This window comes from Lissotriton vulgaris, chromosome 11, assembly GCF_964263255.1.
Source record: "Lissotriton vulgaris chromosome 11, aLisVul1.2, whole genome shotgun sequence".
Lineage (NCBI taxonomy): Eukaryota > Metazoa > Chordata > Amphibia > Caudata > Salamandridae > Lissotriton > Lissotriton vulgaris.
The window spans coordinates 491,039,841-491,053,007 of NC_141699.1; positions in this window are offsets into that span (position 1 = coordinate 491,039,841).

Genomic DNA, 13,167 nt, shown 5'->3' on the forward strand with positions numbered 1-13,167 from the left:
GACCACTCCGGTACCAGGGCGCCCGATAGTCTTGGGGATATATTCAGTACTAGAACCATTATCACAATTCTGTGACCACTTTTTCCAGCCCTTGGTTAAGCACATCCCTTCCTATATTCAGGACACCACTGATGTCCTACTTCTATTAGACGACTTTGAGGAAAGTACCCAAATTGACTTTCTAATCACCCTGGCGTGGAGGCCCTCTACACCAACATCCCACAGAGGGCCACATTAGGGGTGCTTGAGGAGATCCTGAATGCTGGACCATGGACATCACCTACACCTCCAGCTTTCATAATGGAATGTGCGACACTAGCACTGACCGAGAACTATTTTGAGTTCAAATAACGGTACTATCATCAAACACCGGGCACCTCGATGGGGAGCACATTTGCCCCTAGTGTGGCGTGCTTGTACTTGGCTGACTTTGAGCGCCAATATATTCACCAACGAACTAACCCCTACCACGCCAACATCAAATTGTGGAAAAGGTTTATCGATGATATCCTGATATTCTGGGTTGGCAATAGGGAATCCTTTAATGAATTCTTTGGGTGGATTAATTCACTTAATCCTTGCCTTAACTTCACCATGACTGCCTCCTCTTCACAGATCTCATTCTAGATCTGACGATCATGCTCACGGAGGTACGACTGAGTACAACCATGTTCAGAAAAACCACAGACCGGAATAGTCTCCTCCATTTCAATAGCCATCATCCGAAAGCACTGCGGGTCAACCTGCCGTTCAGGCAGTTCTTGAGAGTCAGGCGCAATTGTAGCAGCCTTGTTGACTATAAGACCCAGTCTACTATCCTGTCCAGGAATCTGACCGACATGGGCTACCCCAGCAGAGAAATAACTAGATCCCAGAAGAGAGCTCAAAACAACCACAGAGGTGGTCTCTTGGAACGAAAGGTACCGAACCCCAAAGAGAACGAACCCATGACATGTGTCACCATGTTTACGCCAGCCTCCAACGTAGTAAAGAAAATCATCAGGCGCCACTGGCAGATTCTTAACACTGGTAATCTTGTCCTTGAACCACCACGGTTCACATTCAAAAGATCAAGGAATATAAAGGACATACTGATTCAGACCAGACCCAAGAAACAAGGTACTGAGTCACAAACTACCCTTTGGCAATTACCACCAGTGAAGGGCCACTATCCCTGCAGGACTTGTAGCGCTTGTCCGTTCACTTCTATACACAAGACTGTCCAACTCACCGAGTCCTTCTCGTGGGAATTGAGGGGACACACAACCTGCAATACATCCACTGTGTCTACCTTCTGCTATGCCCCTGTGGACTACAATATGTGGGGATGACCACCCGCCCCATAAAAACACGTATTTCTGAGCATCATAGCAACTTTCGTTGCAAGAAAAACAACACCAAGATGTGCAGGCACTTCATTGAAATGAACCACACAGCTAATTCTATAAAGTGGTTGGTTTTGGAATCTAGACCTAGTACATCCAAACAGAACTTGTTCTTGAAAGAACAAAGGTGGATACACCGCTTAGCCTCAGACAGTACGGGGCTGAACGAGGATATCCCTTGGAGCACACTGTGAGTTACCTGCATCAGGCCTCACTACCATCCTCTTGACCCCCTTTATGAACAATGAGTTACCGGATAGGACTGAATTAGGCTACCAAATACTTGCCCTCCTACACCCCTCAGCCCTTCCTTTTATGCCTCTGCTCCACCCAGATATATTGATAGAGTGTAGGATACCTGAACAGCCTCACCTTGACTGTGGATGCACTCACTCCACACAGGGGGCTAAGTGACTGTCAGCTTGGTCTTTAACCTCCTAACATTTGGGATGAGGAGATTGTTTCAATTAATGAGGCTACTCTTTTGACCTCCCATTTGCTTTCGTGTTGACCCCTTTACCACGTCTCAATCGCTGCTGAAACAAGGGCGCAACCATCACATTACTGTCCATATGACTTGGACCGCACCATAACACCACTCTAAAATGGTCGTTATCCTTACTCTACTAACCTCCCGACAGTTGGGATAAGATTTTAGTGTTAATGAATGAGGCTACTTATCTGACCTCCCCTTTGCTTTCATGTAGACCCCCCTACCACATCTCAATCGCTGCTAAAATAAGGGCGTAATTATCCTATCACCTTCTGTGCTTAACTATCCATATCATTTGGATCGCTCCACAGCACCACTCTAAGATTGCCGCCCACCTTACTCACCTAACTCACGTGACACTCTGCACGGCGCTGTTTCCGGCAGTCCCCTAGGACGGGATCCGCCCCTTTACCAAATAAAATACATGGCCACCGACCAGAAGCTCACTACCCGGACCCGACGGAGAGGGGTAGGCTAACCACGTCGACACGGGAGCATTGAAGTAAGTGTCAGTGCGCGCCTAGAGAAATGCTTCTTTAAACAGTTCAAATCACATGAAATGCGAGTTCAAATTAGAGAGAATGTGCCCTGATGGGGCCGGCATGGACACGTATCTTTAACGGCAACTTCCTCGCCGCTCACACACACTCAGGTCCCTGCTGTACTCTACATACAATTCTTGTGTGCAGACGGACAGGAGCCACCAAGGTGTGTTGCGAGGCATTACCCTGTGACTTAGCCTTGCGAGCTTCACGCTCTTCACGAAACGTTAAACCCCACATTACTTTTAAACAGCACCCGCGTAACCCGAGGGTCGTTGTTTATGGGCACTTTACCAGAGGATCGTTTTTATGGTCACATGTAAAGTTATGGTCACTTAACCAGAGGTTTGCTGTGTTGCTCACATGTACTTTTTTGGCCACACGGAAAAAGGGTCTTAAATATATGGGGATGAGTACTGAGGTCATTTTAACCCTCGCAATGCCCCACTCATCCTTTCTGCTCATGAGGCACTATCACCACAAGCTAAAAGGTTGGGCAGTACGGTAACATGCCCTAATTTCATGGTTTACATTTACATTTAGACCAAGAGATCAGAGACTAATGGATCTCCCCTCCACCTACTTTTAGACTTAGCCTCCCTTTACGTGTGAACTTGTTATACACATGTGAGATTCATATTGTTATCACGTTACGTATCTCCCCCAGCGCAATCACAGGCTGGGTCTGGGTGACACGTGAGGGTGATGAATAGACAGTTGTGACATCAAGTATGTTGTTCTCTCTCCCTCTCCTTTTTATCACACCTAGCCTAAGCTACAGAGGCTCCACTCCCGATGTACGACCCGCTGGGTACTGTTGTTGCATATAACACTTGACCATTAGGTGAATTGGGTTTTTCACGAGACCGACCGGAATTCTGCTGCAACTGGTTTTTACTGGACTTATCCACAGGGGCATGCCACTCACTGTGCTCTCTGAGGATAATACTCAATACTGTTTTTACTCACATGCTAGTGGCACCCTCACTAGTATGTCACTGTGTGTACCAGGTCACGGTTATTTTGTTTGTTTGTTGTATCTATACCTATTGTGATTTGCTTCCTTTGTCTCCCAATTTAGGAAAGGCTCAGCGCAACACAGGTATTTCATTCCATAATCTGTAATGAGTAATTGATACTAAGGTAGATCAAGTTCTGTAGACAGATTTATTTCTTTGATAGGTCCTGATGAATCGCGTGTCACTGTACTTTTGCGAGAAACATGTTGACCACCCTTTACACATACTAGTCTAGTCTCGAGCCAGGAAACATAATTTTCCAGCGAGTACAGACCAGTCTCTATTTTTAATTGAAGCAAGGGACCCCCTGAATAATATTTGTTCCTGGTACCCTTAGCCTCATTCTAACTCACTACTCCGTCTACACCAACCTGGCCTCTCACCCGCACTTCACCCAAAAGGCAGTTGGATGAAAAGATCTTCGCCAAAGAGCCCCTCTTAGAGGTGTTGCCCGTTGGCGTTTGCACCGCCTACCCAACAAGGAGCATTGCCAATGATGAAGCATGACACCTGCAAGGGTGTGTGAGGCCATTATATTCAACAAAATGGATGCCCCTCGGTAGGACTCCACCGAGCCTCTACCACATCCAGACACTTTTGTGACCTGCACACATACTCTCCCCTGGAACAGCCCAGTACTCTTTTGTAACACAGTGTCTTCAAGGGCGGATACTGGGGCTGGACCTTCCACTCTCCCTGAGTGGTAAACTCGCCCTTCCGATTGGACACATCTCCCCTTTTTGTATACCTTTTATGGGAATTCACAAAGGCATATTATCAAGCCCATTATCGCCGCTATAGCTGCAGTTTTCTGCCGCTTAAGTGGCGATAATTATAACGACATTCCTTGATAATATGCCCCACAGTATTTCATCAAACACTGCTTAAACATATTGACTCCCTTTTTTCTTGAAATTACTAGGTCCTGAATTTCCTCTCTGTAGGAGAGTTGGATCTGCTTACTATGGTTACCCCCACATGTTGCTGATGTTTCACTGTTTTTTTACTTTAGTGTGCCTGGGACCCTGCTAACCAGGATCCCAGCCTGGCTGCTTCCTCTCTAAATTGATTGCATGTGCTTTAGGTACACTCCAGATTGGTTACTGGGTTACCCTTGTGAGTCCCTAGTATATCGTACCTTAGGAACTAAGGGAATAGGTACCCCAGAGGCCTACCAGGGGCTGAAGCATGTATTATGCCACCCCTTGGAAACCTTTCAAAATGGTACCAGAGGTCTGCTACTGCAGCCTGGGTAAGGGGGTGCATGCACCCCTTACTAAGATATAGGTTACCTATATCTACCTTTAATCACTGACACATATAAACTATAAGTCACTCCTATGGCAGGCCTTATCAATCCTGAAGGCAGAGTGCTTGGTTTTGTTGAGAGGATGCCCAAGCATGAGCTGAGCCCCTCTGCAGCTTTCATAATCTATTCTCTGAGGCTGTTCTGGAATGCAGCCAGTCCATACTCTTAGGTGTAATATAACCTTGCATAAATGCTAACTTTAGAAAGGCTGCATTGAAACATGTTCTACTTGGTGTCAAACACTTTGGAATCCTACCCCCACCCTGCCAATCCTGGCGGCGGGGGTAGATTTCCACCCTCTAGAGGGAGAAGACATGTACATACTTCTGCACCATCTTCTGCGCCTTGATGCCTTCTGGTAAAGTTGCGCAATACAAATTCCTATTCATTCATTCATTCATACTTACTTAAACAGTAATAGTTTAAAAGAGCCCTGGCATCACAAAATGGATGCCACAGACACGGGTCTGAGCTCCTGTTGATGGACAAAACTCCGACAGGGGAGGCCTGGACAATAGGTTTTCTGTCACAGGGAGGTGTAGCCACCTCCCAGACAGGCTTTAGTGCATTAGGGCTGGGTGGGTGCATTCATAGAATGCTTTTCAGACAGTGCTGGGGGCACACCTGGTGTCCCTGTGCATACCCCAGTTCAAACCGGTTACAGGGTCACTCAGCCCCTGCTCTGGCACGAAACTGGACAAAGGGAAAGGGGTGTAACCACCCCCCTCCCTGGGTCCTGCCATAGGTGGGACCCTAGAGTAAGTCCAACCCCTAAACTTAGTATTAGTATAGAAACCCAGTCCTTAGGACTTTAGATTACACCTGGACAAAACTCTGCAACATATATCCTGGAACTTCAAAATTCTACATCGACTAGAAGACGGAAGAATCTCCCTTGGGGTCAAGGAGTGACACCCCTGTTCAAACAGGCACCAAAGAAGCATCTTGCCGGTCTGCATTTCCAAGGTTTCCACCAGATCCCGAAAGATTTGTGACTCAGTACACAGACTTCCAGACTTTTCAGAGGCCGACACGAGATCCCAGCAAAATTGAGACCGGCTGCCCTCTCGTGTGACGTGGGACCAGAACTACTGGACACCGTGCACATTTAAGTGCATCAACTTCCCGAGCTTTCCCAAAGTTGTGCATTGGTCTACTTGTTGTCCAAGTCCCGAGCACCATCTGCACCGAAGATTGTGGGCCTACACTCCACGAGTATTCCGTGGGCCCGCTTCTAGCATTTCTGCTCGAGGCTCCTTTGCGATCCCTGGTCCATCGACTGGTGGGTCTCCATGAAGGTAACTCTTCTGCTCTTTGAACATTTCTGGTTGCTCTAGATGTGCCCTGACTCTGCTTCAAAGGGTGAGTCCCTCAGAACTTGCTGATCTGCACTAAAGCCAATCTTTGTTTTCTGCATGGGTTGCTGTTGCCAAGGCTTGTTGGGTCAAATACGGAAACCGACACCGCAGCACTCAACACCCTTTGTGGGAAATCTAGAATCCAGCTCTTGGTTTTCCTCAATGCCTCCTGGTCCTCGTGGCTGAAGAGTCAAGCTTCACCTCCTGCACCTGAAATTACCCGACAATGGTGGGCATCTTCTCATCGCATTCCTGGTCACTGGCTAGTGACCCAGACTTTGTCCCCTCTTCTTTTAGATACTTCACATCTCCGATACACCCTTGGATCCACCCGGACACTTTCCACTTGGTCGCCTGCAGCACTTGTCAGCAGCTCGCCATTGAAATCGACGATGAAACCCAACATGAAAAGCTACCTATACACCCGGCTTCTCTGGGTGAGGTAACTCAAGTACTCCGGTGCTCCTGTGGGCGTTGACTCTAGAACCTCCTAGTTCTAAAGGGGTTTGCTCCACGTCCTCTTCTAAATGTCCTTAATCTTTAAAATTCCAACTGCGACTTTCCCCGTAGAAGTTAATGGTGATTCGCGGCTGTGTTTATTCACTGCATCCGTCCCCCGTGGGTCCCCTGTGTTACTACCTTGGGTGGTTCCTGGTGGCCTCAGCGGTTCCACAGGCTCTGGGCCTTGTATACATGTCAGTCTTGGTTCTTATACCACTTTTTTAGTGTATTGTTGGTACGCACCTAGAGCTAACCATATATTGTGCTAATTTACTGTGTGCTAAATAAGTTTACTGAATGTACTTTTGCCTCTATCCTCATAAAGAGACTAGAGGGATGTGTTTAGAATAAATACATATATTTTATATATTTACCTGGTGTGGTTCTCCTTTCATTTGGTCATTCATGAGATTATAGGCTGGTAAAACAAGCTGCTTTACATTCCTTCAAGACTTAGCCTGAAGGCAGCTTGCCACAGCTACCAGTGGGATAGCTTTCTATAAGGTTGTTTTAACCTACCATCAATAAGGGGTTGTTTGGACAGGGGCAAGGTGCCCTCTAGAATAGTGGACAGCATATGCCAGGCCAACATCTCACACTCTCAACAGACGGCGTGGGATACTTTTAAAGTGGTAGCGTAGGGACAATTTATCAAAACCACAGTGGGTGTTCGCCATGTCCTTGCTAGAGATGTTTCTGTTGCGGAAGCCTCTCTGTTGCAGATGGAAGGGTCGAGGTGACCTCTCCAGATAAATTGGATAATCTGCGGGTGGTCGGGCTGACCTGTTAGACAAAATAGAATGCGCCTTCGTTACATGATGTAGACTCCACCCTGCTGGCCATCTTTCTGCCATCTGGGCACATCACCAGTACCCAACTGGTCATCTACTCTGCCTTCCTCACAAATTATAGTGCACTTTATGCACTCCCACCACCGATGTCAGACACATTGTTCAACAGTTTTTTCCTCGGTATTCCCCTTCCCTGATTATCTCGAGAGACTCAGATGGCCCTGGGCAATCTAATTATGACCCAAGAGATTAATTTCCTTTCTAAATACTTACCCCGTGGAAAGATCCTAGGCAAATATGGCTTGCTGACTGAGTTCTATGCCCAGTTTGCTCATACCTTGGTGTCCAAATTTGAGACCCTCTCGCAAGCCATATATGCAATGGGTTCTCTCCCCAGTTCCTTAATGCTGCGCTCATGTCTACTTTGTTGAAACCACACATAAAACTGACTGACCTAGCGGTGTACCGCCCACTATCCATCTTAAGCACCTACTACAATATCCTAACTAAAATCCTGGCCTGTCGCCTACTCCTGGTATTATCGGACATAAATTGAGGGGATTAGGAAGGCTTCACTTTGTGTTGCAGTACCTTTCTCATCCTCTACCAACTATGGCACATCACAGATAAATCTGCAACTCATTTTCCCTATGATGTCTGCATCACATTGGACCTACATAATGTCTTTATTTCCCTACATTGGGATCATATGCACAGAGTTGCAATTATTTGAAATAGGTCCCTGCTGGAAGAAGTGGCTACAAATACTATAATCCACTCCCACAGCTTGTGTAAAAACTGGCAGATGTACATCTGCTTTGTGGCCCGTGTCCAGAGGCACCACAGCGCTGACCCCTTTTGCCGATAGTATTCACCATGGTCATGGATCCGTTACTGACTCACCTTCATCTTCACGTATCAACTGGGGGATACCAATAAGGGACCAGACCCATTCAGTATCATTATATGCTGACAACATCCTGCTATACATTTGGGTTACGGTTATGGACTTGTCCATCTTAGCACTGATTTTCTCTGACTTTGCAATTCTCTCGGTCCTCATGGTGAACTAGGCTTAATCTTATATTTTTACTATTCAACAAACCTGCAGGTCACATTTAGATATCTAAGGGCCAGATGTAGGTAAATCACATTTACCGATTTTGAAATACCGAATTTTACCGATTCGGTATTTCAAAATCGGTAAATGGGATGTAGGTACCAACATCTGGATTTTTTACCGATACCTTAAAACTCGATATTTACCGATTCGGTAAATACCGAATCGGTATTAGCTATTGAATCCTATGGGCCTTGAAGCCCATAGGATTCAATGCAAATACCGAATCGGTATTTACCGAATCGGTAAATACTGAGTTTGTCAAGGGTGCAGGGGGTGTCACTTTGACACCCTCTAGCACCCCCAAAACGGGCATGTGTGCAATGTGGCACACAGAAATGCCCTAAGGGCACGTCTGTCTGTCACATGGCACATGTGTACATGCATAGATGTGCATGTACACAGGAATCGGTATTTTACCATGGATTTGTATTCCATGGTAAAATACCGATTCCGAAAGCCATGTGCCAATGGAAAATTGGCTACCCACATTCCAATTTAGCATTTTCGGTAATTTTACCGAATCGGTAAACATTATCGAATCGGTAAATTTACTGATTCGGTAATAATACCTATTCGGTAAAATTACCGATTATGTGCACCTACATCTCCATAGCCCTTTACCGATCGGAAACGGCCGAAAATCGGTATTTTCGGCCGATTCCGATTGGTAAAGGGCTACCTACATCTGGCCCTAAGAGTCAACATTTATCATTCTCCCACAGTTCTGCATGATGGTAACCTGAACAAAGCGATGAGAGTGCTCCAATCTCAAATACATTTTTGGTCATCTTTATCTATTTCAGTGATAGGGATGGTGGCTTAGTGAAAATGGTAGTCCTACCTTGTTTCCCTCATTATTTTGCCAATCTTCCTCTCCTTATCCTCTGCTCCTACTTCAAACAACTAGATTCTTCTCTGATTGCTTTTCTTTGGGGTTCCTGGGGACGTTGAGTAGCCCTCTCTACATTAAAACTTCCAGTGGAAGTGGGAGGACTTGCCCTCCCGGATTTTGAACTCTTTTACATAGTGGCACAGCTGCTATGGGTGGCCCGTTGGCTCTCCGGGTATTCTATTTATGAGACTGGGCTTTTGAGGTCTGACGTTCAGGATGAACTATTACATTACATTTTATTGCCCTTCACTAATTTGGATTTCCAGACTACAGGCTTACTCTGCACAGCATTGTCCTGTTTAGCTACAGCAAACAGATTTACCAGCCCACAGACTCCCTTTGTCCCTGGCATCCGCCTAGTGTATGGGTACTCACAAACTTTCTGTGTGGGGCCAAATTACAAAGGGTTTTGTGGCAGAGGGTCGTACTGGTTGGGGTGGGGTTAGAGTAAAAAACAACCAATACCTTTTCAAAACATTACTAGACAATGCGACAATGTTGTATTTCAAAAGCAGATGTAACTTCGAAGAGCACATTTTGATAATACATTTTTGTTATCAGACAATAGCAATCGTAAGAAGCATTGCATGTAATCATACACACTTTGACCCCAATTCCATCACAGGGTTACCCCTGTCCCACCCTTAACCCCTCAATAGTCTGCAAATTCTTGGTAATGGAATGGTGAAAAGGCAAGGATTAAAAAAAGGAGAAAGTCAAGAGGAATCCAAGAGTTTACTTTTTATTTCTAAAGCAAACTCCATGACCACTGAGGCTAGAGGTAGCAAGGGTTGTCCCAAAGGTTTCAACTGACAATCCAGGACTCGCTTTTGTGGTCCCATGCTGCCGTTATTGTTTGAGGCTTTTGTTGCATTTAATGTGGGCAAATGCTTCTCTTCTGTAGAAAATAGAGCAATGAATTCTTCGGTGGTACACAGAGTTCAGATTCCACATCTGGGAAGAAGGCAGTAACACCCCTAAAATCCAGTTTACTTGACATGGGTCAAAGAAGGTGCAAATGGATCAATGTGCCTGTAGTTACCCAACCCTACAAGTAAAAAAGTTCAGAAGAAAAAACAGTCTCAAAAGTAAGCAACTGCACAAAGAATACATGGTCTCAAATGTCACACTAAATTCAAATCCTACATAGAAGGAAAAGTGTTGAAGAAAAGCTTTCATGAGTTAATGTAAGTATAGCAGCGCAAGGGAGTCTAGTAGAGAACTGTGTCCACAAGAGGCTGCATGTCTGGAATAAGAGGCATCACACTCTACACAGTAAGGAACCAACATCTCACCTTCCCTGACAGTAAGGAACCGATGCAACACCTCCCCTGCGCAGCAGTAAGGAACCGACGCATCACCTTCCCTGATAGCAAGGAACCAACGCATCACCTCCCCTGAGAGTAAGGAACCAACACATTGCTTTGCTTTTCTGGCACCTTACCTCTCCTGTGTCTATTTTCCTAATTGATTTTGATGCATCCCTTGTATACTTTGTGATAAAAGTGACATATCCATAGTTTCCTATGAAGTGAACTGTTTTGAATCTTTTAAAAGGGATATCTTGATTTGTGCATGTTTGGATTTTTGTCTTTTTGGTCCTGTTTTTTCATATTCTAAACTGGTGTGGTGTCCATTTGTAGTATTTTCACTATGTTACTGTGTGTGTCTTGTACAAATGCATTACACATTGCCTCTGAGATAAGCCTGCCTGCTTGTGCATGGCTATCAATGGGGTGAGCAGGGGTTATCTTAGATGTGTAATCTCCTTACCCTGACTAGAATAAAGAATCCCTACTTAGACAGGGTTCAAAGCAATGCAAACTAGAGACCCCCATTTCTAACAACATGCAATAAAATGGAAAGTTCAAACACATGTCTTTTTAGAAATAAATGCATTACCTGCAGCAAAAGAATGCTAGGCAAGTATGAGCTTTTTGGTGCACTGTCACTCCCAGTGAAGCATGTGAGGTGCTGTGCTCCTTTTGAAGGGAATGTTAACTCTGAATCATTGCAAAAACTGCTGTGTTCTAAACTTAAATTAGTTTACTAATCTAGACCCCCCCAACAGTCTTGCAAGCGATGCCAGATGTCTCCCTCCAGTTCATGTCAGACCCCAGCTGCTTGAGCACTGAGCAGTGGCGACAAACAAACAAGCAGTGTTGTGGGAGGGGTAGCAGGTCACATGATTTTGGGCCTTACCCACCCTCAATAACTCAAAAAAGAGGGACTGGAGGCCTTTTTAGAGGTCCAGCATACATGCCCCAGTAATGATAAATGCAAGAAGGTATGCAGTTCCTAACATGGATTAGGGGGACAGGAGGGCTTGGTGGTCATAAATCCTCACGGATTACAGGGGAATGGGGAATTTATCCTGTTGGAATTCAGGCCCCACACACCCGGCTGAGTGTCATGCTTCATCATAGGGTGTGCTCCTTGTCAGGTTGGCATGCAAAAACCAGATGAGGAGTCCCTATGAGGGACTCCATGGCGGAGATATTTTTATTCCAACTTGCTGTATGGTGCCGTGGGGGTTAGGAACCTATGTGTGTAGATGGATGGAGTGCAAGTGAATGAACTGAGTGGTTGTTAAAACAGAAATGTGAAGTTCCAGAGAGAACAATTTTAATCAGCAGGGCTTCAAACCTGGTTAAAAATAGGGTGGTGCGCTTCTGAAATAATGTTTCAGGATTGGTGTACTGCCAAGTGGTCGACATGTTTCTCGCCAAATGTCCTCAGATCTCGCGGCGATTCATCAGGACCAGTATAAAAGATCAAAGCTATTTACACTGTGGATGGTTGTCTGGTGATGTGTCCTTGATAAACCAACCTAAACCTATAGTGTGGTACCTGTAATTGGATGACCAACCTAAGAATACAAAAATATCATGTATTAGACATGGAATACATTAATACAGTCCAATACAATTCAAAGGCAAAACACACGTGTCCTCCTGGAATATGATATGTGTAAAAACACACAGGAGCATATTATCAAGAAACAACGTTAACATTATTGCCGCTTTAGTGGCAGAAAACTGCTGCTAAAGCAGCGATAATGGACTTGATAATACACCCTTGTGAAATCCCCTAGAAGGCCATGTTCTGGTGTGAACATGGGCTTCTATGGGAATTCTCGACGGCGTATTATCAAGCCCATTATCGCCGCTTTAGCTGCAGTTATCTGCCGCTAAAGTGGCGATAATGTTAAAGCCCCTAGGTTGTGTAAACTTTAAAAACAATAAAAACAAAGTGAGAGCCCGTGAGCGCAGAACACTGTGGGGATTTACTGGCTCTTAAGTAGATAAGGTGGAACAACCACCATGGTAGCAGACAGCAAAAACTCACCGTTTTTTAGGGTCAGTAATTCTCATCATCGACTTTCGGCAGACCTGACACTTGGGATTACCTCGTTTTCTGGGCCGAGTCGCAAAGAGACAAGGTTTAAGGACATACTCCGTTTAACAAAAGTGTAGTGAAAATGCGGGAGATGAGGAAGGAAAGACGTGGCAACTGCTATGCCAACTGGGAGCCAGGATATAAAGAAGTTAAAAGCGCAGCAACGGCTGTGTAAGCTATGAGGAATAATTGTGCTTGCAAGTATGTATGTAAGTATGTCGGCAGACCTACCCACTCACCACCTGGGTCCGGAAGGTAGTGAGCTGATGCGTTGATGCTCCTAAAGTCTACCAGCGATCCGGTGCAAGTGGGCAGAGGGGGGGATTCTGCTAATTGGAAATAGAATGTCGAAAGG